The sequence below is a fragment of the Tinamus guttatus genome, unplaced genomic scaffold (assembly GCF_059628265.1).
Source record: "Tinamus guttatus ecotype Peru unplaced genomic scaffold, ASM5962826v1 Tinamus_guttatus_pri_ptg000602l, whole genome shotgun sequence".
Lineage (NCBI taxonomy): Eukaryota > Metazoa > Chordata > Aves > Tinamiformes > Tinamidae > Tinamus > Tinamus guttatus.
The window spans coordinates 1,430,072-1,454,040 of record NW_028289136.1 but is presented as its reverse complement, the minus strand read 5'-3'; the positions used below and the strand labels follow the sequence as shown (position 1 = coordinate 1,454,040).

The following is a 23,969-nucleotide window of genomic DNA, read 5'->3' as shown; positions in this document are numbered from 1 at the left end:
AAATTCATGTCCAGACTTGCACCTTAGTGTGAATTAAGGCTTTCCAGCGGCAGGTGATATCTAAGTATTGGAAGATCAGCTCTTCTGCTCTCTCCTATCTCTAAACACACTGGCAGGTTTTCCTAATGGCCTTTTAGAGAAACAAGGAAACCACCTGCATATGAATCGTTTAAAAATAAATAATGAGTCTGAAAAAATGTTGCAAAGAAAAAGGATGCAATATGGAACAAAAGTGTAAGCAGTTGTAAAAAAAGAAATGTTGTAAGCAGTTTAATTCAGTGCCTGTGAGAAGTGGAATAGCAGCCACTATCCATCCGTCTGGCTTTAGCATAATCAAAGCACTGTCAACTATTCTCAGGATTTATTTTTTCCATCCCTATATTGTTATACCAAGAATACGGACTCTGATCTTGAGCAGTTGGCCCAAATGTTTCCAGTGGGAAACAGATCAAGCACTGGCTGCAAATTTTAAATGAACGAGAGGCCTGTGTGTGTGTGAAAACAAGCTGCTAAAGTACTTCTTGCAGTCCAAGAACGGGTTAAGTTATTGGTGAAGACCTAGCTAAGAAGAGCGATGTCCTTTCTTCTCATGGCTCTGTAGATTCAGGGCTCTTTTTTAGTTTCAAGAGCCCTGTGATTAGGAACAGGGCAAGAAAAATGAAACGACAGTTCTCCTTGGCACAGATAAAAAAAATACGCTTTCTGCCAAAAGTTGTAGTTTAATTTTGGTCTCACTTGAAAAATAAATATTACAGAACATTAAAATCCTAAATTTTATATCCCTTAAGCGTCAACAAAGTATCAACTGATGCTGAACTAAATAAAAAGAAACAAACCAATTTGTTTTTAATAGCCAGATTTAAAACAGTCTTTAGAGCCCTGAGCTCGTGGATTCAAGCACAGGACAGCCCTGCTCTACTAGGTGCCCAGGGCAGCAGTGGAGGCAAAGCCTCCAAACACTGTGGTTTGCTGAAGTAGATTTCCCCTCTCTTAAACGAGTATGTTACAGAATAACAGACTGATTTAGGTTTTGGAAGGGACCTCTGGAGCTCATTTAGTCCAAATCCCTACTCAAAGAAGGCCTAATTATGGCAGCTTGCTCATGATCCTGCCTTCTCAGGAGCTGGCGAAAGACAGGCAGGTTTGACAGAGCAGAGAGAGCAACAACGAGACTGAGACGCAACCTGTCACCTCAGCATTTAGATGGGCTCCCCCTGCAGAATTAGGGTATTTTTGCATCTTCCCCTTTTGCCTCATTTTGCCTCAGAAATCTCTCTCACACACAAGAGAACTAAACAAAACAGCTGGCTGTGTTCAGTGAGTTTATCTCTTCCTGTAGGACCCTTGAGGGAGGGTGGATTTCTTTTTTAATCTTTATTCCCTCCTCTCCCATCCAGCTTTGTGAAAAAAATATACATATATGTCAGTTCCTTCATTCTCATCAGTATTTAATACCCCTTTTCTCTATTGCAGTTTAAGTTTGAGCAACTTAAGAAAGTCTGGAACATGGCAAGAAAGAAGAGCAAAAGTAGCAGGTATCCTTTTAGTGTATTTAGTAAAGTTTTTTGTTAAAAAAGGCAAAAACAAATTTAAAAATGTGTCAATGAAATAAGACCCAGATAGGTTGAATATCTCACTTTAACAAAAAGTGAGAAACGTAAAACAAAAGCTTTCCACAGAAATGTTTTGAAAGAGATTTTTGTAAAGAAGGAGTTTTTAAATGATAAAAATAAATAAGTTAATGAAACGCTAAATTAAATTCTCAATTCAGTATCAATTGGGTATCTCTAGACATTTCTATTTGCAAACAATATTGGCTCGATTGCCTGTCTAGCACCATCAGATTGGTGCTATCCGTTGGAAAAGATGACTAATAATTCTCAGAGGATTTCCACGATGAAACAACTCACTTCCTCGTGCTCGGACCCAAACCAGGAGACACCCGCAAAAAGAATTGCAGGACAAATTCCCAAAGCGCAAGCGTGGTGACTTGTGACACCTCCAGCACCCGTGATGGCTGGAGTCTGAGAGAGAAAACAAGAAAAAAGCCAACTTGGTGGCCACTAGCCAAGAGAGGGGAAAGCACCAGATGCTGCAGGACAGAATTCCTGATGGAAAGCATTCAGGTTCAGAGCTGCAGAGCGCGGGGCCAGCGCTCCGGGTGTCCCATGAGCGCTGCCGGTCACAGCGTCACCTCCTCACGGACACACGGGCACCGGCAGGGCCAGGAAAGCCGCCCAGCTCTGTATTTAAACTCCAGCATCCGAGTGGCAGAAACCTCCCCATGGTTTTGAACGAAGCAGCGGGACGTCACTCCCCCACATTTCTCCAGTCGTTAGAAATTTTTCCTCAGTTCTAATTTTCAGGTTTATTTTCTTTCACACCCTTTGCAGAACTGCAACACGTGCCCAGCCTGCAAAGACCCTTGAAGCTTATGGCTTTGCTACCATGGTATTGCCTATTCTCTTAAATAGACAACTATTTTTATAATTGAGATTTTTTTTTTTATTAAATATGCTTTGAAGCAGTAGAATATGTGCTTATATGATTCTTCGGAAATTACAGCTTCACTTTCTGTCATTTTCACTGCTTAGTTGCTTTATAGGCATTGTTTTTGAATTCCTGCTTTATTATGAAATATGAAAATTGATTTTATGTAACTGCACTTTTCAATTTCGCTTTCTAGCTCTGCCCCACCCCATTAAGGCTTTTCACTACCCACTCTTTATTCTCCCTATTCCCAATTTTCCACTACTTTCCTCTGAGAAATTAAGCAACTATCTGAGAACCAATTGCTTTCAAAAATTCATTAATTACAAATGTAAATATTATCGGTGATCCCACCCCCTTCTCTTTTTATTTTTTAACCTCAGTGTAATTCAGATCTAATCTGCTTCAAGGAGAATTCACATCTCCTGAATTTAATCCTGTTCTTCCCAAGACTCACTGGAAAGATGTTTTTTGAGATGCAGGAATATCTTGAGTTTTGGGATGTTTGTGATCATATGACCACTGTTACTCAACAAAGCAGAAAATTTGACACTGAAGGATCTCCATCTTACCTAGCTAGCCCTAATAACCGGTTCCTATATCGGAAAAGCTAAACTAGATTAGCACACTTGGTCCTACTGCAGAGCCTTCATCCCACCATCGCAAGAGCCCTGAGGGCCGACCCAACACTCGTAGGTGCTCAGGTCTCCAACAGTCTCTTCTCAGCTCTTGCTAGAAGTCTCGTTTCTCCTGGAGCAGTGGGAAAGCTGTGGTTATTCACAGTCTTTGCTAATACAGGAGGCATCAAGCAATCAAACTGCAGGTTCAAACTAAAAAGAGATTTTCCTTTATACCACTTTCAGTCTTCTTTAAGAACTCCTTGACTTGTATGCTCCCTCATTAACATGGAGTTTAAAGCATTTAACAAAGGGGTAGAAAAACAAATCCCTTTCAGTGGTTATTAAATACAGAGATATCACCTGTAAGGTAGGAGGTCCCTCAGCCCCAAACTGCTGGAGGCAGGAAGCACTGTTTGGAAGTGCCATTGCTATTCCCATTTTTCTGGTCTATCCCTGGTACAGCCTCTGACACATAGGCATTGGTAAGAGTACAATAGTAGAATAAAAGGTCTGGTCTAATGCAAGCCACAAAGACCTGTCCAAGGAGCAAAATTATCAGGCTAGGGACAAGATAAGATAGAATATGAAGAGCCATATGTTAGACAAGGATACAAGGACAGCCCAAGTCAGTTCAAGGGTGCTCACTCTCTTTTATACATAAATAAAAATATATATATTATAAATAAACATATAAAAATAAATATTATATATATATAAATGTATATAATAAATATCAAAATACACACTATATAGATATAATATATATCTAAATACACAGTGTTTTGCTGTGGTTCTCCACAGGCATCTTTGCACAGACTCTCCCAGGCCAGCTCATTGCAGAGCTGGGGCATGTGCCAGGGCTCTTCGCACACACCTTGTGCAGAAACTGCAATTCTGCAACTACCAGGCAATGCCTTGTAACAAGATCCTCTAAAAAGGCAGAATTATGTTCCCGTAGCTCATAAAGCACTGAAACAGCATCAGGAATGTGACAAGCAGCTGCACATCATGGGCTTGATTCTAACACCAACACCATGATGCACTTTCTCTGCAATATAAACTTTGCACTGAAGCAGTTAGTTACTATCCAGGGGGAATTGCATTTCCTAATGGCAGAGAACTGGGAATGAAGTAGTGGAATTTCTGAGATTTCTTCACTTTCAGATTTTCCCTTTCCAAGCTATGGAACAGGGGAAAACAAATCAGAGTGTGGGTGGAGGGAGGACATAACAGAGTCAGCTTGACCAGCCAACGCTGTCGATGAAGCCAAAGGACATTCAGGATGAATTTTGGCTGAAACCCTCTACAGTAACCAGTGTGTTCTGTAAATGAGAGATGATGCACTTCCAGCCACAACAACTAGGCAAAAATGCTGAAATAAGCTTAAACGTGGTACCAGTACTGCTATGGAAACAGCACCAGCAACACAGTAAAACGTGTATGAAGGGCTATATAGTGCAGACTATAATGAAGAATGTGAAAGAGTGGTTTGGGAATTTGAACTGTTGGGTACAAGAATAGGTTAATGCAAGGCTAATCAGAAGGATCTTTTACCGTATGGAAAGTAAAAAGCAGCTGCATCTTCCAGAGAATGGTTCTATAAATACACAGAGACATACAGAAAATACCCAAATGTATCAGGACACCTTTCAAATTTTGGCTAGCAGAGAAACTCTGTGGCATGGAAGGTTCTTGCAGAAAAGAGACTGACTATCTGAAAATTCACTGAAGAATAAGCAAGATGCAATCATCATTCAATGCAAATTGCCACGCTACACAAACACCAGTGATGCTTCTCCACTAAGTGTTGCTGAGCATGAAGGCAGCAGCTTTTCCTTGGTCATCTAATGAATGTGAGACCTGCCTCAGAACAAAGCAACATCCTGACTTCCTATACAGAGATGTATCCTGTATTGGAGAGCGGACAAAGCACAACTTGTTGGAGGCCTACCAGAATACACGTCCTGTACATTGGACTTCTTCCACCCAGATGTCTCTGCAGACACCTTTTGCAGGCACTTTTCAATCACACATACCTTAGAGATGCTTCAGGTAAGAGGGCATCTTCCACCAACTGGTCCAAAAAGAAGTGTACTGACAAGCACGAAAAATTATGGAGTTGTGAGTGACTCTGCTGCAGAAAAGGGACCTCATTAATTGGTGCTAGCACTCTTATCCCTTCTGAAAGAGCTGTGCACTTAGAAGAGCAGAAGCAAGCAGTGTACCGTGAACTGTAACTCGTTACAGTAAATGAATTAGGAGCCCAGGAATTAAAAGATACAATTAAGGAATGAAATCAAGTAATAAAGCCTGAAAATTAAAAGGATTAATATAATTGAATAAGTTATCTGCAATTACTTGCTTAGGTTTCATTAAAATAAGCATTGAGAAAGACCAGTCCCCAGGAAAAGCATCACTGTGATGCTGTGATGATGAACAACCTTACGTTTGGCAATGATCTGCTGAAGGCAATTTCTGGATTAATCACTTGTGCCACCAGTTCTCAGCATCAGAATTACCAGTTCCTGGTATATTCCAGTCATTTTGATTGAAATTTTCCAGAAGTTAAAGTATATGTATTGTTCTTCTATAACTTGTAGAGTTCTTCCCTCAGGAAACAATTAAAAGAAGAAGAAGAAAAAAAGAAGACTCATGAGTGTTTCCTGAAAATGTTTTATTCTGGCATTACCCACAGGCTTTGCAAGGCCACTGGAAAGTGGGAGCAGCAAAGACGACCACCCAATCCCATCGCAAAGCCCTGAATTAGCACGCTGGCTACAAGGCCTGGTTACCTTTTTGTTTTCTTTTTTTGGCTTAAACTGATCTTTCCCTAGTGACAAAGTCTATTTCCAAGAAAAAGCACACTCCAAGTTTCAAGCAATGAAGACAGCAAAGACAACTGTGCTAGGCCATTTGATACAGTCAGAAAAAAAGAATGTAGGAGTGTTCTGACACACAAATCCTTCTTCGAATACGGGAAATTTTTGTTTTCTCTAGACCATTTAACCAAGATGTAATTTGTGGGCTTAGTTTCTCATGATTCACCAACGTTGAGGTAGCCCACAAACAACACAATTTTAAAAGAATCCCTTAAAAATATGTGGGTGGGAAATCCCTGTTTCTGCAAACTCCATCTCCATGTGAGGAAGAACTTCTTTCCTGTGAGGGTGACAGAGCCCTGGCACAGGCTGCCCAGAGAGGCTGTGGAGTCTCCTTCTCTGGAGATCTTCCAAACCCAGCTGGATGCCACCCTGTGCCCCGTGCTCTGGGTGTCCCTGCTGGAGCAGGGGGGTTGGACCAGATGATCTCTGGAGGTGCCTTCCCACCTCAACCATTCTGGGATTCTGTGATTTGTTTCTGCTATAATCATTTATTGTGTTCAAAAAACCTCAAATGTGTGCCCAACACAAACAACGTTTGGGGGCTGAAACCAAGGACAGTAAAAAGGCGTCAGGCACAGAGGGGCACTGGAACACTCTGACACCCCGAGGGGTCGGTGTATTTTTCTGTGCTTTCTAAACTCTTAGCTTTCTAAACCTGTGAGCACTGCTACAGCGGGTACTTTAACAAAATAACAATATTAATATTAATAATAATAATTCTTAATTTGATTTCTGTGCCCTATTCCAAAGCAAGACACAACAGCACAAAGATACGACATTGAAGACAGAAAGGTGAGGTAAATCACATTTAGTGTTTTCAGAATAAGCTGTCTACTAGGTAGTGTTGCACAAAAAAATGCTACTGTGATCTTGAAGCAGTTCATACGAGGTTTCCAGCCCTTATTTTAAAAGTGTGTAACAAAATAAGTGAGAATTTGTGTTCATGCCTGACTTACAAAAAATACAGAGCACAAAAAAGGCTCTAAGAGAAACTTGTGAAGGGAGCAAATAGTTTCCCAGGTGAAAAATGGAAACAGAAGGCAAAGCGAAAGGCTACAGGCAAGCAGTGATCTAGTAGCAGAACTAAAACCTTAACCTACCTCTTGGGATCTATAGAAAACTTTGTAAGAACTGAACTGTGCTTTTATTAATAAGACAGGTAAAGCTGCAGTTTTCTTACTAATTGTTGTTAAAGGAAACAGTAGGGATATAACTAAATGCATACAGGACAACTGCTGATTATCAAAAGTTGTAATTACCAATATAGTATGTTAACAGGAAGCCCATGATCTCTCCCCACAGGAGGAACAATCAACATTCTGCAGGAGTGAATCCTATTCATTCATTTGGCAATTCCTGGGCACAATTTGGAAGTTACCATGGATCACGGACAATACCCAGTAAGCTGCCACACAATTCCGAGTTCAACAATACGCATGCAGACCTTGCCAGCTGGACTCGTCTGCAAAGAATGGGTCTGGATTTGCTTCATTTGTTAGCCCAGACACTTGCCCGCCCGTCTGACGCGTTTCCTTTGGAGTGTCTTGAGGTTTGACTTCGGCAGCAATCCAGTGTCGTGCGACATCAGGAGCAGCCCCATTAACAGAGTGAGTTGACTAAAGCGTTATCACGAGACAGGAATGAACTTGTGCTCCAAGGCCTCTGTAGCTAGAGACTGTAGCTAGCTTCTACACAAACATTTTGTGATGTTGTGAAGCTGGTTCACACAGCAAACCGGCTCATCAGCTCTGCCTTTAAATGACTGTCCAGGGGTACTCGTCAATTAATTTTCCAAGGAGGGCTGCTACTAACACAAAACAGTTAAGATCTGGTGGATTAACTTTATGTGGAAATGGGAAATAGACCCTAATTGTCTTTTATTTTAAAGGCCAAACTCCAATGTACCTGGATAGCACACACACCTAGATTCTCTGGTGGTCTTCAAAACCTCATGGTCACCGTTTCTCCAAGAGCTCACATGTTATTGCCCACAACACCTCCCCTTTGCCATTTTGAAAGATTATAGAATCACGCAACCCAAAACTTGATGCCTGATGAGTCAACAGTGAAGACAAAGAAGTGTTTCTATGGGAAAATCATCAACTCACATCAAGATCTTTCCCAGATCTTTGTAGATGAGCATGAGCAATGTAGCTATGAGTAATCCAAATGGTTAACTTACACAGCTTGAAGAAGTCACTACCGCTCCAACCCCCTCCAGACACGTCTCCCATGTGTCCAGATTCCAGATTCTGGAATGACAGATCCACTTAACTGATTATTTAGCACTTGGTGCTTCAAGACGTGTTTTAACCCGGATAGAAACCAGAACACTGCTAGTATCAGCAGGCAAGCTCCTTTCCTATGTTGGATTAAAAGAAATCACTGTGCTGCTTCTCATGAATCCACCAGAGACCCCTAACTGATGTGTTGATCTATATTTAGATAAGACATTTGAATAAGTATCAGAAGGGAGCACTCAGCAATTATGTACTTGCCCTTAGAGCTGCTAGACTTGCCTCCACATCCAAAATATTTTATAGAGACAAGAAAAAATATGATTGGACAACAGCAAGTGTGAGTTGTAGTCTCATTTTGCATGAAGTAAAGCTTCGTTTTACATGAAATGAAGACGGTTCACTTTTAATGGTGAGAATGATCAAAGACTTGGAAGGAAAGGGAAGGAATAATCCTAAGGAATGACAAAAATGACACGTCCCATTCGGCAAAGTATTTATCCGCAAGTTTTTATTCTTAAAGATTTAGGATAGTCTTATATATAAGAAGGATTTTATAATAAAACAATTGCTTCATCAGTAGAACCACATAAATGTCCATATTTATTCAGTCTTCCTTGTTTTTTTTTGCATGTACACTGGCAAAGTTTAAGAGAATGATCCTGTCTTGATCTTGGGATGGCACAAGACACCCATCAGTATTAATTCCCTGCCAACTCAAAGAGAAGTTGTTGAAACGATTTTGCCCTTCATTATTTTGAGGGATGCATTTCTGCTGAAACGTGCACAGCAGTAAACGCTGAGGAAGCAGTCCTGTTATAGACAAGATTTCAGAAACAGAAACACCCCCTACCCTGCAATGATTTAAGTGCAGCTACAAAAGCAGTTCAAGGCCTGGTGTTGCTCCGTGCCCACCCGGGTTCCCCTCCAACTCTGGAGCGTTTTGGGGTGACCAGGCCAGGCCAAGCACAGTACAGGTGCAGGCACTGCACTGAGCTGCTTTTGATATCACAGTTTTCATTCCAATACAGGACAGAGTTGGCTTCTCCTTTCCTTATTGCACATGCCTGATGGTAACAAACTCCCACGGATACCCTAAAATCCCTTTTTGACAAGCAACTTGTATTGAAAATAAGGATATGTAATACAATAGCATGGAATACCTCACATTTCTCTCAAAACTACTGCAAATTAGCTGTAGGAAGGAGCTGCAGGTCTGAAACGATAAATGTGTTTCCCCAGCTTTCCCACTGATGATCTACATCCAACATCAAGAAAAGGAGAGCTCTGTAAAAAAAGATGCCTTGTGCAAACACACCTGAATACACTAATCAAAACTCAGCATCTGAAAGACTCACGGAGATGTTTGTAATTGTAAAATACAGGAACGCACAAAATAATGGGTTAATAAAAAGAAGATAAACACATCATTTCCCCACGAAAATACAAAAACCGGATTAACGGCTGATCAGAAACACTGCTGGATTGGTTTATGAAGAGATACATTCAACCTCTTAATTTCACTGCATAACAGGAGATAAGGGAACATCCTTGAACATTCTTTCAAGGTCATCATAGACTGAGAGGCCCCAGTGCTTTTAGCATCATATAAAAGATGTTGATGTTTTGCAGATGGCAGCAGCAAAGCCTCTTCCTGCAGGAGAACCAGGAGGTTTCAATTTCAGGGAGCAGCAGGGGTTTGTATGAGGGCTCAGGATGAAGAGGCCGGATTCTGTTAAAAATCATAGCCCAGGCTCATGTGTGTGCTTGTTGATGGCAGAAGTCAGGTTCTGATAAATTTCTTTTAAAGATTTACTTTGATGACTGTCCAAATTATACCAAAATTGCCAAATCCTATGCTGCTGGAAACAACATTTTGTACTAACCAAAAGCGCCGTGCAGATTAAACGTTGTAAGTGCAGGGGAGTGTCGCTGTGTTATATATCTTAAATTAGCTTTCTGATTACAGCATCAGGCACCTCCCTATTCATCTGGCTGGTCTCAATAAAAACTCTTGCATAATATTTGTCCTGATGCATTAGGCTTTTCTTTTTCCCCCTTCAAAAGAAAGCAGTTCTGCAGCATTTGAGGTCACTTGGATAAATATAAGTTAAAGACATGAAAAATCTGGTTTTTTTTTTCCCCAAAGCCACCAACCTCTAAACTACATTTGTCTTGGAACAGCACTGCTAGGACTCAGCATGAAGCAGGCGTTCTGGGTTTATTTTGTCTCCACAGAAAATTCAGGCCTTTGGGTATTTTTACACTGTCCAGGTCATTCACATTCACATTATTCACAAATTGCTCTGCCCCTGAATTTTCCCACCAGCTCTCAGAAGAATTAATGATCTTCCCTTCTTCACTGCAAGCGCTGCATCGCAGGACCTGCAGCTCAAGCCTTTCACACAAGAAAAATATACACCTTTTTCTTGAGCTCAGCTCTCTTTTCAAGAAACATACAGACTTTTTGCTCCTGAAGGGCCTTATATGAAGGAAAAAAAAATAACTTTTGTCCTGAGGCTTTGGAGATTTTCTTTCCTCAAATATATAGTAATGCTTTGTTTGCTTCCCATAACTTCCCAAACCTGTGAGCAAGGGAGATGGGAAAGGGAATTGTGAACCACGGTAGTGAATGCATCAGAATACCAGCTTTTGCACTAGTCCAAACTAAATTAAAATTTAACATATATTTGTGGCTCACTGCACTGCTCTAGAAGGAGAACACGTTTGCACTCCTCAATTAAGTGTCAAATTCACAGTGGAAAGTTGAGAAAAATTTCTATCAGTTAAAAGTTTTAACACTTGGAGTGACTGTGCCATCTTTTAGGGCATTTATTACTTATTTTCAAATTTATTTATTTAATGAAGCAAATCGCAGCTACAGACATTAGAAGCTGTCTCAAGTTCATTCTGCAAGTTTATTTTGATTTTGCAACTGTTTTTCTTCTGTTTGGTACTCAATAATACACATAACTGCTTTTTATTATTATTTTTGCACCTCTTCCCCCTGAAAGCAGAGCAGAAGCGCATCAAAATTTGTTTACAACTCAGCTGTACTCCCATAAAACCACTTCTCAGCAAGGCTCTGGCTGGAAAATGCTCAAATATGTAGTCTTAGAGGCATGGGACAGTAAGTCAAAGACCTGTGACCCAATCCAGGAAAGTTCTTGTTCAAATGACATGAAGCCAATAGGGCCATAGTCTTGAATACTTCACTACAAAGTGCTGTAATTACTCATTTGTTTCTCCCCACTTAAATCTGTTCTGTATCTAGTCCTAGATGTTTGCTGAAGGTGTCACTAAACAGGATGAGAGAAATATCTAGAGAGTAATCTCTTGATTTCTTAGAAATCATTTCTTAGAAATTTCTTAGAAAAATTTCTTAGAAATCAAGAGTTACAGCATCTGCCTAATCAGATATTGCACAGCAGCAATGGGGAGACCCCTGCCTTTGGTTTTCTCTTTGAATTACTACCTTAATAATGTAGACCAGGTGATTACTTGAACTTCATAGAATTTGTGATCTGTACAAAGTGGCACTTGTACCTATACACAGTGTGACAGGAAATCTGGCACCGTGACACAATAAAAACAGAAGTTTTAAGTGATTACCTAGATATACTGGGGGAAAACAAACAAACAAACAAAAACACACGCACACACAAACCACGACAAGTTGCTGTAATCAGAATAAAAAATTATTCCTAAAAGAGCTGTTTTTCAGTACTTGCTCTTCCTTTTCATGTAACTTTTGGGCACAGTTTTTACAAATTGCTCTTCGCTTTACTGAATGATGAATATTTGATGGCAGGTGTGAAAAAAAGTAGCTAATGCATCGTGTGTCTCTCTAGCAGGCTGCAGGCAAGACCATTACTGGTAGAGAGAAAAGATGCTGTGCTAGGAGAGCCTAAGAGAGCTGAGCAGGCAGGAACACGGCCTGAGGGATCAAGGAATTAATTCTGAGACATATATTCACGTATCTGGTCTGCCCCAACCTCCTTCATTGCGTTGGGCAGCCTAAACTGATTCCTCCGCAGTGAGAGCAGCTGCCATATCCCTGTGTTAGAAGGATGCTCCAAAACCAAAATGTGGAATATAAGGAATTGTGCCACCATGGTGCTCAGGGCTGCTTGATTGCTTTATCGTGTGCACAAAGGACTAGTTCAGAAACTGCCCTTCATAACTATTTGAAACACAACCAGGCCAAAAAGCTGCATACTTAATGCAACTGATCTACTAGGACTTCAGCAGCTTAAAATTTAATGCCTGAATGAAGCATATTAGGGAGAAACAGGAGCTTCATGATACATGTCTTGAGAGTGGTATCATGTGCGGAATGACTCCAAGAACCAGGAATCAGCAATCACACACCACAAGCATTTCTCCCACTTGCGTTGCTTTCCTTTTTTTTCCCCTACCTTTCATTTCAAAACTCAGTAGTTCCTGTATTTTGCTACAATCTTGCAACAGTCTCTAGCTCAAACTGAAAAAAAATACATAAAAGTGGTGCAGTCTAAATAATCATGGTATTAGTTTTAATATGTGAAGCAGTAAATACCTTTAAAACTTCTGATATTGTTTTCCTTTTACCTAATATTTGTCAGGTAAATTGCCAAATATAACTCTCCATTTCCTCTTTAAAAAATGGGACAACATGGAATCTCTTCATTTCAACAGCAGCAGTCAACAGCCAGCACTGGACACCAAACCACAATGGATTTTTATTTACCTGAAACTGATATTGAATTCCCAATCTGTCAGAGTGCTGAAAAATTCAGACCCTTTAACACATATTAGAAAGGAGAATACATGCAGGACCCAAGCACGTTAAATATTTCCAATATGTACATGTAAACGAGGAAACAAGGACTTTTAAAATCAGTTTTAAGAGTTATAATTTGACTATTTAAAACAAAACAAGACATATTTACACTAAACAAAGGGGAACTCTAACTGGCATTTCAGTTTCATGCCAGTGAGGGGGATTTTTGTTGTTCCTTTGGTCAATAGTTTAGGCCTAAAACCAGTTGAGATTAAACACTCATGCTCTGCTGGACCAGACCCAGGGAGATGGGGAGCAGCTGGAAACACCCAGCACCTGAACGCGGGTCCCAGGCTGCCAGGGGCCGCTGGACACTCACGCTCTGCAGGGGAACAGCAGCTCTCGAGGTCTCTGTCTGTCTTCACACAACATGCAGGGCTGGGAAGGTTCTTGGATGCCTGAGACAAACTGGATAAATCCCAGAATAAGACAGTGGGTGAAGCAAAGGAATCCAGTCTAGCTGTGCTGTCCGGCATCTCCCTCCCGCCCTCCCTCATCCGAGCTAATTTAGACATTCGTGGTGTAGGTTAGCTGGTCTCCCTGGATCTCCTTGTAGCCGTGGAAGAGAAGGGCGAGTCGCTCACCTTTGGGAAGGCAGAGAGGAGGAATATCCCCAGCGCCGCCGCTCCGTTTGTACGGACGACCCCACCGCCATGGGCACGCGTGTCCCTGCTCACCACAGCTTGGAAGCCCTCACGTAGAGAATGGTCCTCAAACCAGCCTCCTCTGCTCTCCCAGTTGTGCTCAAACATCAAAAGGTTATGCTGGCCCAAGACTCACTTTTAACCCTTTCTTTAAGAGCTATAAGGTACTTCCCACAATTTCCAAGAGGCCGACTCAGTGGAGAGGCTCCCAGGACGTGACCGAGATGTCACGTGGGTCCCAAATCAGGGTTCCCTACAACCTGCTCAGACTTTGAGAACAGCTCTGTAACATTAAGGAAAATTAAACCCAGCAGCAAACTGACCAAGTGACTTGTTCAGTCGACGAGACTGAGACAGGCCTCCCACGAGCTCATCTGATCCAGCACCACAGCTCATGGACTGAACTATGATGGTGTCAAACACGAACACTGAGAAAGGCAGGAGAGAGGGTTTCAGCTGTTGCTGCCTCCAGCGGAGCTGCAGCACCGCTCCCAGCTCTGCCTCCCTGCTCCTGCACTGCGCAACATCACAGCGAAAAGCACCCACTCTACCAAACCCAGTGTTCCTCAGGAAATGCTAATCGAAAACTTCTTGCTATGTGTTACAAACTGCAATGCAAATACTATGATTCTGTAAGTCAAACAAGATTAATAACCCTTCTTCCCTCAGGATATCCTAGTAAATGCACCAAGGGCTTTCAGGTTTGCAGGAAGTCAAACTGCTGGGCTCCCATATACTTTTACTTGGGCTTCAGTGGGAAGCTTGTTTTGCCCCCCTGCAAAATACCAGCTATGTTCCTAGAAGCAGAGCTGTCCAGCTGCCAGTCACTAGAGCGTTTGACCTTGCACAGGAACCTGAAAGGCACTTGCACAAACAACACGATCTGGTTACGGCCGCCTTCCCCCTGCCAAACCCATTAAAACTTATCTTTAAAATGCAATTAACTTTCAGTAAGTGGCTAACACCAAGTGTATTTTAAAGTAGCAGCCAGAGTTGCACTGTTGTTTTCCAGCACTTTTGCATCACTTCTATTTACCTGAGAAATGATTTAATTAACTATGTTTGAAATTATGAGATAACATATTAAACCCACAACAACTTGCCTTTAGGGAGGGCAGCCCAGTTTCAGCAGCTTGAGACCTGCATCCATTCTGGTTTCACAGTCCTAGTTACCCCCGACTAATGGTCATTTGGAGGTCATAATTCAAGGGAGCTTTTGTAAGGATTATTAAGCTACTAGGAGAACTTTCCAGGACAGTCTCAAGGTCCCCCATGGCATCACAGTGCTCTGGTTTTCCTTCCAGTGACTCTGGTGAAGTCTGTCTCTTCACACGCCAGAGAGCTGCTTGCAGCATGGAAAAAGCCATCAGTTAAAGCTGGTAACCCCAAAGTCCGTAAGAAGATGAAAGAGCTTGGACAGATGGGGTTAAGATATAATATCACACAGTATTTCTTATTTTGGGGGCATTCAAACTATGTGAGTGGCTGAAGCCTTCATGTGAGTCGTCAGTATCAATAAAAACTGATGACAACCACACACCTAATTCTTGCTTTGAGACTTTGAATAAAACTCTAATGAGTGCAAATTTTCCATTTGATTGGACAGAGCAGGACACTGAAATTTCATCTTTAAGCTTAGCCTCTAGTGACCAAATAATCTGGTGCAGGCAGTTGTTCCTAAATTCAGACAAGGCCCGACTCAAAGTCTATTGAAATCAGTGGAAAAGTCTCCCAGGGGCTTGAGCCTGCGCTGCCTTTTAGGAGCCAAAAAATAATGCTCAGGGCACCAACCAGCAGAAGCTGCTGGCCTCAGCACACGGAGTGAAAGAAATGTCACACATGGCCCTCCTGCAAACACTGCTGCTCTAGGTGGATCACAGCACGTGGGCAAGCAGGAACAAGGCCCACTGGTTCAAAATTCTATGCTGGGGGAAAAAAAAAATCTTCTACAACCCTTGAGCTAGCGAGTTCGTGTCTGAGCACTATTTACTTGACAGGCTTTTAAGATGCCAACGCGAGCAAATTCATGAGTGAGCACAAAGCAGGAGCTGCTGCTGAGCACAGGCCACGCTGCGTTTGGATCAGCATGAATTTGGGCCTGGAAAACTTTCCGCAGGCACCAACCTTGAGCACGTGGGCTGATTTATAGCCGGTTTCCATCGCTTTCGCCTATCATGCCAAGCCATCTGCTAGTCACTGAGGGCAGAGAGCAGAATCTTCAATTATTCCTTCAAACATCCTTCAAACATGGTACAACTATGTCTTTTACAACCGTTTCACAACTCTTCCCTTCCCTTCCCTGCAGGAAGCCCTGCTGGAAGTCCAATTCTGTGTATAGTGCATGAGCAAAAATGGCTTGCTCTCTGCTGTTTATTTTTATAGGGTTTTTTTTTTTAAAAAAAAAAAACAAAGTTAAGGGGAGATATGGTTCGTTTTTATATTATATTTATTTATTGCACAGTATTCAGACTTCGCACATCCAGATAGTTTTGTTGTTGTTTTTGGCTCATTTTAAGGCTAGGTTTAGAAACATTTACATAATAGGAGGCAGAAGGGTGCTATCCTTTCAATAGCCATGATCAGTGGACTTGATTTACAGGAGTAGTTTTGCACCAGCAATTACCTATAGATACAAATGACTGCATGAAGACTTCTACTTACCTGTGAGGCAGGTAAGAGCTTACAGGGAAAGCTGGTTTTGCCTTTTTTTTTTTATTGGACCTGATCTTATCCTCAACTGATTAAGTCTGAGGATAAGAAAAACACTTGGGAGTTGCTAGCAGAAGGGCTGTGAACATAAAAATTCCTTTAGTTTTGTCTTTTTTTCTTCCCAGCTAAATCAGCTGACCTAATAAAACGACTTCTCTCTCCCACCAGCCTCTGCCTTGCTTGAGCTGCCCTGACAACACGAGCTCCAAGAAGCCTGACACTTCCAAAAATGACAGATTTAGCACATACATTTGCTCATCTGCAACCGATCATAACTAAAATCACCTGTGGCTTCAACATCAAACCCTGAACTGAAGATTAAACAGAACTTAATAGTTTCCATAATGAACTTAAGCACCAGGGGAAGTGACAAATCCTTTAGCCAAGCCAAAGAACTAAAGGCCAAGATGTCTTGTCCAGGAGAACATAACACTGCTGCATTAGAAATAACTAATTCCTCCCTGTGTTGAGAAACACAGTAAAGCCTCAAGTATATGTTTTATGAGGCTGAGCAGAGTTAATCCATATGGACACATTACAAAACAGCCTCACCAATTCATAAGCTAGACACAGAAAAGAAATTGCTGAGATGTGAAGCTGATCTTTTATACACAATGCAGAAATTTATTGAAAATCTGTTTTGGTTCCAACAGCACATGTTGAAAGAAAAAATATGTAAGTAAAACAAAAAGCCACAGAGTGAAGCGAGGCAGAAAATTTTGATATGCACAAGACTTTTGTGTTGGCTTATTTTCTTTGTCAGAACCATAGTCTGCTTAGTTTATGTCTGAGTTTTGTGTTTGGCAGCTGCAGAACTATAAAAAGCTTTGCCATTTAAACAATTTTAAAAGGAAGATATTGTATTAGGCTGACAATGCATGAGCCATCTATCAAAATGTCATGTTGTTTGGGGAGACAGAGAGAGGCCGAAAGTGTCACCCCAGGCCCCAAAGACGACATGAAAGATGAAAAACACGCTCATCTTCTCTAGTGGAGCACATCATAAGCTGAAAGTAGCCCAGCCTGCTGTTGTGCTAACTAAGTCCTCTATTGAGAGAGGGGAATGTTACAGGACAGTGTTTATTCTCCTCCGAGCCTCAAAGCCTGCCTGACCTATTCACAGTGGCTCTAAAGTTAAGTCTGTCCCCAAATATTTTATTTGGGCCAAAAACACAATAGGACATTCAAGGTTTGATAACAGGTCTGGTAATGCGTGTCGTGAAAAGAAGGCAGGAGAATACGTAGCAGACGGAGGGAAAACAAAAGACATTACAAAACCTGCACTTTTTCAGCCTGGCTTACTCCTAGCTTTTGCCTGGATTGGTAAAATCCGGGATCCAGGGATGCCAGCATCACTAGAGCACCCATCTGCAAGGCAAAGAAGGACCCAACTCCTTCTGTCTGAGTGTAACACCCACACCCACCTTAGCAGAATCAGGCACCCAACACACACCCAACAGCAGAACACCTTGGAGCTGCAGTGAATAGCAAGATCAATAATTTCCTGCTGTGCTTTCTTATTAAGGGAAATCCGTTTTGCAGCTGCCATTTCTGCAGAAAGGGAAGGTGTGAGAGGAGAAATAGGCTATAAGGAAGGCAAGATCACTACTCAGAAAGTCCCTTTTATTGTGTTGAATTCCACTATTGCTCTGTAAATTTCTAAAATATTAATACAGTTTATAATAACTAGAGGCTGTTCCCCGACATATACAAACTATGCTGATTAAAAAAAGGGCATACTTCATTTGACTGTGTCAGTAGATGAAGAAAGCAGAACAGAAAATCAGTGTATGGTGATTAGAGATCCCAGAGAAATAGTCAGACTAGACAGCTATAAAGCAGCAATTTTTCTGTGGAAGATTTTAAAACTTTAATACCAAAACAAAAACACCCTCCTACTGAAATAAAATCAATAAAGACTGGTGTTAGTACGTGGGTCTTCCGGAATACAGGCCACAAGGTCCTATCAGCTGGGTGACATCTCTCTATAAGCAGCAATCACACATCCAATCCTCAGCATCCCCAGCACTCAGTTTCTCACAGCATCAGACTTCAAAGCAGCTCAGGAGAATGACTGAGCAGCTTTTCCATCTCTTCTGCCCAAGAAACTGCTAGTTTTATTTCCTTCAAGACCCACTTTTCCTTTCTCAGCTCCAATTAATGTCCACAACAGCAACTGGAGTACCACTCATCATCTGGAAGCCAGAGAAACTGGAAGGAAATTCAGCTTACATTCCCTTTTATCCAAAACCAAGTCAAATTTAATTTACCCAGTTGTGCTCCATGAGAGCCAGATCCACAGCACACATAAAGCAAAAATTGAGTACTTGAACAGTGCCATGAAAATCTGTAGCAGGGAATGTAGTGCATGGCAAATCCATCTGAATTCAAAGCTGAGCCACAGAATTTTGTTCTCCACTTTGTACTGCGAGTTAGCAGCATCCTTCAGCAGCATCACTAGTTCTGGTGAGCCCTAGCAAATACCAATGATTCATCTCTGTGTGTTGCAGTAAACAAGTTCTAAAGTCAATGACACTACATGTCACATTATTTAAGTGGGGGCAATGCTTGAACCCTGCTGAGATCAGTGCAAAGAAGAGTGTCCACAAGACACGTATATTTAACATGCTCTGCTCCATGTGTATATAGAACATGACCAGTCTTCCCACCAACATCCCGGGCCCCAGGCATTCCCAGTGTAATCAGCAGGTTGTTTGCCACTCATTTCCCTGGATTCGATAAATGGGAACAAGCTGGAACATTCAGCCCTAAAGCCATTTTCATTGCACTGAGGTTCATAATATTTATCAAACAGCTTGTGTTATTTAAACACAATGCTATTTAAATGCCAAAAAAATGGTCCACACATTAAGTCTCTTTACTCGTACACCCAAACGAGCCTGGTTGGAGGTATTAAGGCCTCCCTTGAACAAACTACATGCTAAAAGAAAGTAACATAGGCAGCTGCCAAATTCATGAGTTTCTATAATTTAAAGGCCATTTTAAAGGTATTTTATAACATAGCCTGCTCTGAAAAAAGTGCTTGTGGGAGCCCTTCAGGATGGACTTCGTCTGGGCTCAGTTTGTTGGCCAGGCAGTAAAGTTCTCCTTAGTATCAAACCTTATGAAATGTGATTGCTGAAAGATATTTTAGACTTACAGGGTTGTTTCTCACTAACTACACTTGACATGAACAAATAAATAAAACAAAACCCCATACTCCACGATGAGGGCCAAAATGAATAGAGACCAAGCAACCACATTTCCAGAGCAGCAGAGCTGACAAAACACAAGGGCAAAGTCCTCTTGTTGGGGTTTCCTCCCATTGAAGTGAACAATGACCGAGCTAGAACAACTTGGATGCAGAAACTGAAAAGCAAGATAAAAAATGTGAAAACAGCTGCTCTGCCTGGGACATAATCAAATGCTCATTACACCAAATGGTGCTCCAGCCCACTCGCGTATCCATCCTAGAACAGAGAAGAATTAGAGTATAATTTGCCCAAAAGTTGTGGCAAATATGTCTGGTATTTGTCCACAACATGCTCCCATGCCCTAATTACCTCCAATTGGGTCCTTTTCTGTGCCAGGTGTGGTTTGATGTATTCAGTTACCCTTAGTGGATATCACTTTTTTTTTTTTTTTCTTAATGAACTTGTCCACTTTCTCTAAAACCTGTTCAAACAGCTGGAGGCTCCTGAGAAGCCAGAGCACAGCCTCACACCCTGCCCATCGTACACAGCAAACCTGAACAGGCAGCAAGGCAGCCACAGAGCCTACAGCTCCTCATAACCCCCGTGCCCACCCCAACAGCTAAATGTGTGTGGAAACAGGGGACGGCCAACAGGAAACTCTTGTTATACCCAGACAACCACATGGGGTTAGATAAGAGATTTAACAATGTGGAAGCAGAATCCTACCATGGTTTGAGCTCACCAGCTGCCACTTCAGGTGCTCGGTTTCTGTGTTCATTTGCTCATTTTGCTCAAATACAGTCATTTCAGTAATCCAGCTAATTCTAGGTCTGTTTCAGCACAGTTGCTGAGTACAGCTACGTACATAACTCTAACAATCTTTTTCAGCTGCAGTGGGAAAAATTTCTTATAGATCCAGACAGGCAATTCTGCATTTTTTTTTTTCCAAGAAGGTCCCCAATTCTTAACTCAGCACTATAGCTCACAGAAAAAAAATCAGCATATTATCTATTATGCCCCTAAGCCTTTCCAATACTGGCAATATCCTGCCATTTTAAAAACAAATGGTGACCTCCAGATCTACATCTGTTTGTGATGGCAGGTCTCCAAAGAGACAAGCTCTGCCTCAAAATGAGGCCTTTCAGGAAAAGGGATGAAGTGCCCCCAAGTTTCCAATTGAACAGGGCGAAATTGGAGGCAGCTCAATGTCAAAAACAAAATTATAGATGATTTTGGAAATGGTATTTCTGAATTTCCACAGGTGTGTGGTTAAACTTGGAATCATCTAATTGGTGAGCTTAAACCTCAGCTCTGAGTTTCTGTCAAAACATGGAGAGAGCACATGGATTTGTCAGTGCATCTGGGATCAAGGGAATTGCATGGATCTTAAGAATGGACAAAAAATGGTACTAGAGAGGGGACCATACCAGCAGGGCAGTGGGTAAGATTTACCTCACCTTCCTTTGCAGCATCTGAGGGTTGAAACAGCTTTTCCAAGGCTGAGATCCCACAGAAGGCCAGGCTCCACTCCCAGTGAGTCCAGCAGTGCCGCTGCCCTCTCAGCAGGACACTCGCATATCACAGACTTCTAATAAATCCTCTTGGAATCCAGCTTGTCCTCAAATCTCTACAAAGTGGCTTCACTGTAAGACAGTCTTTTCTTCAAAATCTCCCCAAAAATGTCATGGTCAAGCAATGCATGGATAGGTCAAATAAGAAATGGAGAAAACTCGTTCACAATCTGCACTCAGGACAGAGCTGGCCCCCTTGATCGACGCTTAGGAATTCAACCCTATTACCTTGAAAAATCCAGCCAACTTCACGTAGCAAGCAATGACCAAAGAAATGAAGCCACTACAAATTTCTTGTGCCCACTACTAGTTTCACTACTATTTTTTTTTGTTCTTAGGCAGATCTGGATACCATCCGAGCCTCTCTGAAGATAGCCTACTTTTACTGACACTTGGTTATGACAGAGAGGCTGTCAGCAGCAATTTCCAAGTTTGAGAGGCCTCCATCAAGCAGCTTCCACCTAGTAAGCAAGCAAAGATTGAGATCAATAATCTCAGACCATAAATCTGTCTATTATTCTGCTGGAGATAAGAAGCCCTCCAAAAAGGAGGCAGTAATTGCTATGCAATGAGATTACAACCTACTGAGCTCCCCAGTTTGGGCTTACACGACTGCTGCAAGGCACTGAAGTGCCAGAAAACATACCTTGAATCACACCTTGACTGCACAGGAACAGTCTGATGCATCCCCCTGCAGCTCAACATGCTTTATTCCGTAGACACTATAAGGATCTAATAGGAGCAAATAGAAGACGTTAAGCTTAGAAAGCCGGAACAGTTCACTAACAACTAATGACTAATTATCTAGTTGCAAAGATGGGTGGTCTTTATCTCTTATCACAGGAACCTGTCATTTCTCTCCCTGTTTGGATGTTCTGAAGAGGACTGCGTTGATGACTGTAAGGCCTGTACTGACCGAGGATTGTAACATAAACAGCAAACACCCAGGCTGGAAGTTTTTAGTGGCCATTTAAACATGGCACACTGGAACACTGGTACTTTTAACACAAAAAACACTTCCTTTCCTTTTCTCCACGCACACCCAAATTCCATTATGACTTAGAGAGACACTTTCTTTCACCAAAAGGGAAGAAAATCCAAACACATGAAAGCAGCCTTGGCTCTGAAAGTTACCAAATGGGATATTCAGAATTGCTTTTTGCTCTAGTCAGATCAAGCTTTAATAAGTGTGGTAGATTCAGCTTGTAATAAGTTACTATTGCATTACACTGAGCAAAGGCCAAAGCGTTTGTTTTTCCGTTACAGTTGACAAATTTAAGATTATGAGACATATCAGCTACCTTTTTTATAACTTATTCCTGAACACTCAAGATAGCATGCAGGATGCCGAAGAACAACCCACCCAAACTAGGCAGCCAACAGCACTAGGAGACATCTGGCAATCTCTCATTTCTTTGGTCCCTAGGACATTCAAGGTACAATGATCTTGAGCAGATTATCTATGAAATTTCTGCATGTTCAGTAACGCCTTGTGCCATCACACTCCTTCATTCTCTGAGGTTGGAATGAACTATGGAAGCTGAAGGGCACCAAGATGTGGAAAGCCTGGGATATTGGGTCCTACACAAGGCAAAAGTTGTCACCCCAGCAGTCCCAACCAGGGGCCAACACAGCAGTCGGATACGCTGGGTGACTATGCAATGAGGAGATAATAAACAGTTTTACTTACACCGTGTTTAATATTTGCATCTTTTTACCATCTCTAAAATATTTACTGTTTTTTCTAACAACAGAAACATGACAAGTTGAAACTCCATGTTCTTTAGCCCAACACATTTATCTCACCCTAAAACCTGCATTTGGATTTCATTTTTTCATCCAACCTGCAGACAGGTATGGAAACACAGTGCCAAGCCACAGGTGGGCTAAATTACAGGGTCTCATTTGACATCCCTTTGCAGACTTCACTGAAATCCTCCTTCTCCCTATTTTTTTTTTAACGTGGCCATTTCCGCACCCAGCAGAGCCAAGGAGAACTCGCACCCCCGAGGCCTGCGCTTGGTGTGGGTGCAAAGGCTGCGGCTCCGCAGGCGGACGCGGCGCAGGACCAGGGGCGATGCCCGCACCCGTGTCGGGACGGAGACGCGAGGCCCCGACGCCGCACAGGGCGCGCAAGGCCCACCGGGGCGCCCGGCTGGATTTGGAGGGGCGCTCCCGCGCTCCCCGGCCCCGTTTCTTCCCATTTTCACACCCGCAGACTCCGGCCACGGGCCGCGCGGCTCCCCGGGAAGCCGAGGCCGCCGGGGCGCCGCCGCCGCGGGGCACCCACCTTGTTGAGGTGAGGGTTCCTCGTGATGTCGTAGCCGCGTTTCTTGGCCGCCGCGGCCCGCGGCCCCGCGCCGCCCTGGCAGCCCCGGGCCGCGCCGAGGGGCGGCGGCGGCGGCCGCAGGAGCCTCCGCGCGGCGCCGAGCCCGGCCGCGGCGCCCCGCAACCAGCGGCCGCCGAGCGGCGCCATCTTCGCCCCGCGGCCGCCGCGCAGCAGGTGCGGGGACGGGCCCCGTGCGCCGCCCGCCGCAGCGAGAGGCGGCCCGGGGAGCGGGTCCGCCCCGCTCCGCTCGCACCTGCGCCCGCCGCGGCGCCTCCTCCTCCGGCACCGCCGCCGCGGTCGCCGCGGCAGCCCCCGGCGCTGCCCGCACTGAGGCAGCGGCCTCAGCCGAGCCCGGCCCCGCAGGCCGCGCGCGCGGCCCGGCCGAGCAAACCAACAATAACTACCCAGCTAAATAAAAGCCACCTATGGCTCAAATTAGAGCCTTAAGCTCCCAAGGGTTATTTTTGTGCG

The 23,969-nt window shown here is 43.0% G+C and overlaps 1 protein-coding gene across 1 annotated transcript in view; it reads right to left on the bottom strand.

Annotated features, from left to right (window-relative positions):
* The window catches only part of ME3 (malic enzyme 3), a 112,166-nt gene extending 88,621 nt beyond the window's left edge, over positions 1–23,545 (bottom strand). The window contains exon 1 of the mRNA XM_088534981.1: positions 23,460–23,545. The gene's annotated coding sequence lies outside the window, so the exon portion shown is untranslated. The remainder of the gene's footprint in view (positions 1–23,459) is intronic.
* Positions 23,546–23,969: the final 424 nt, after the last annotated feature.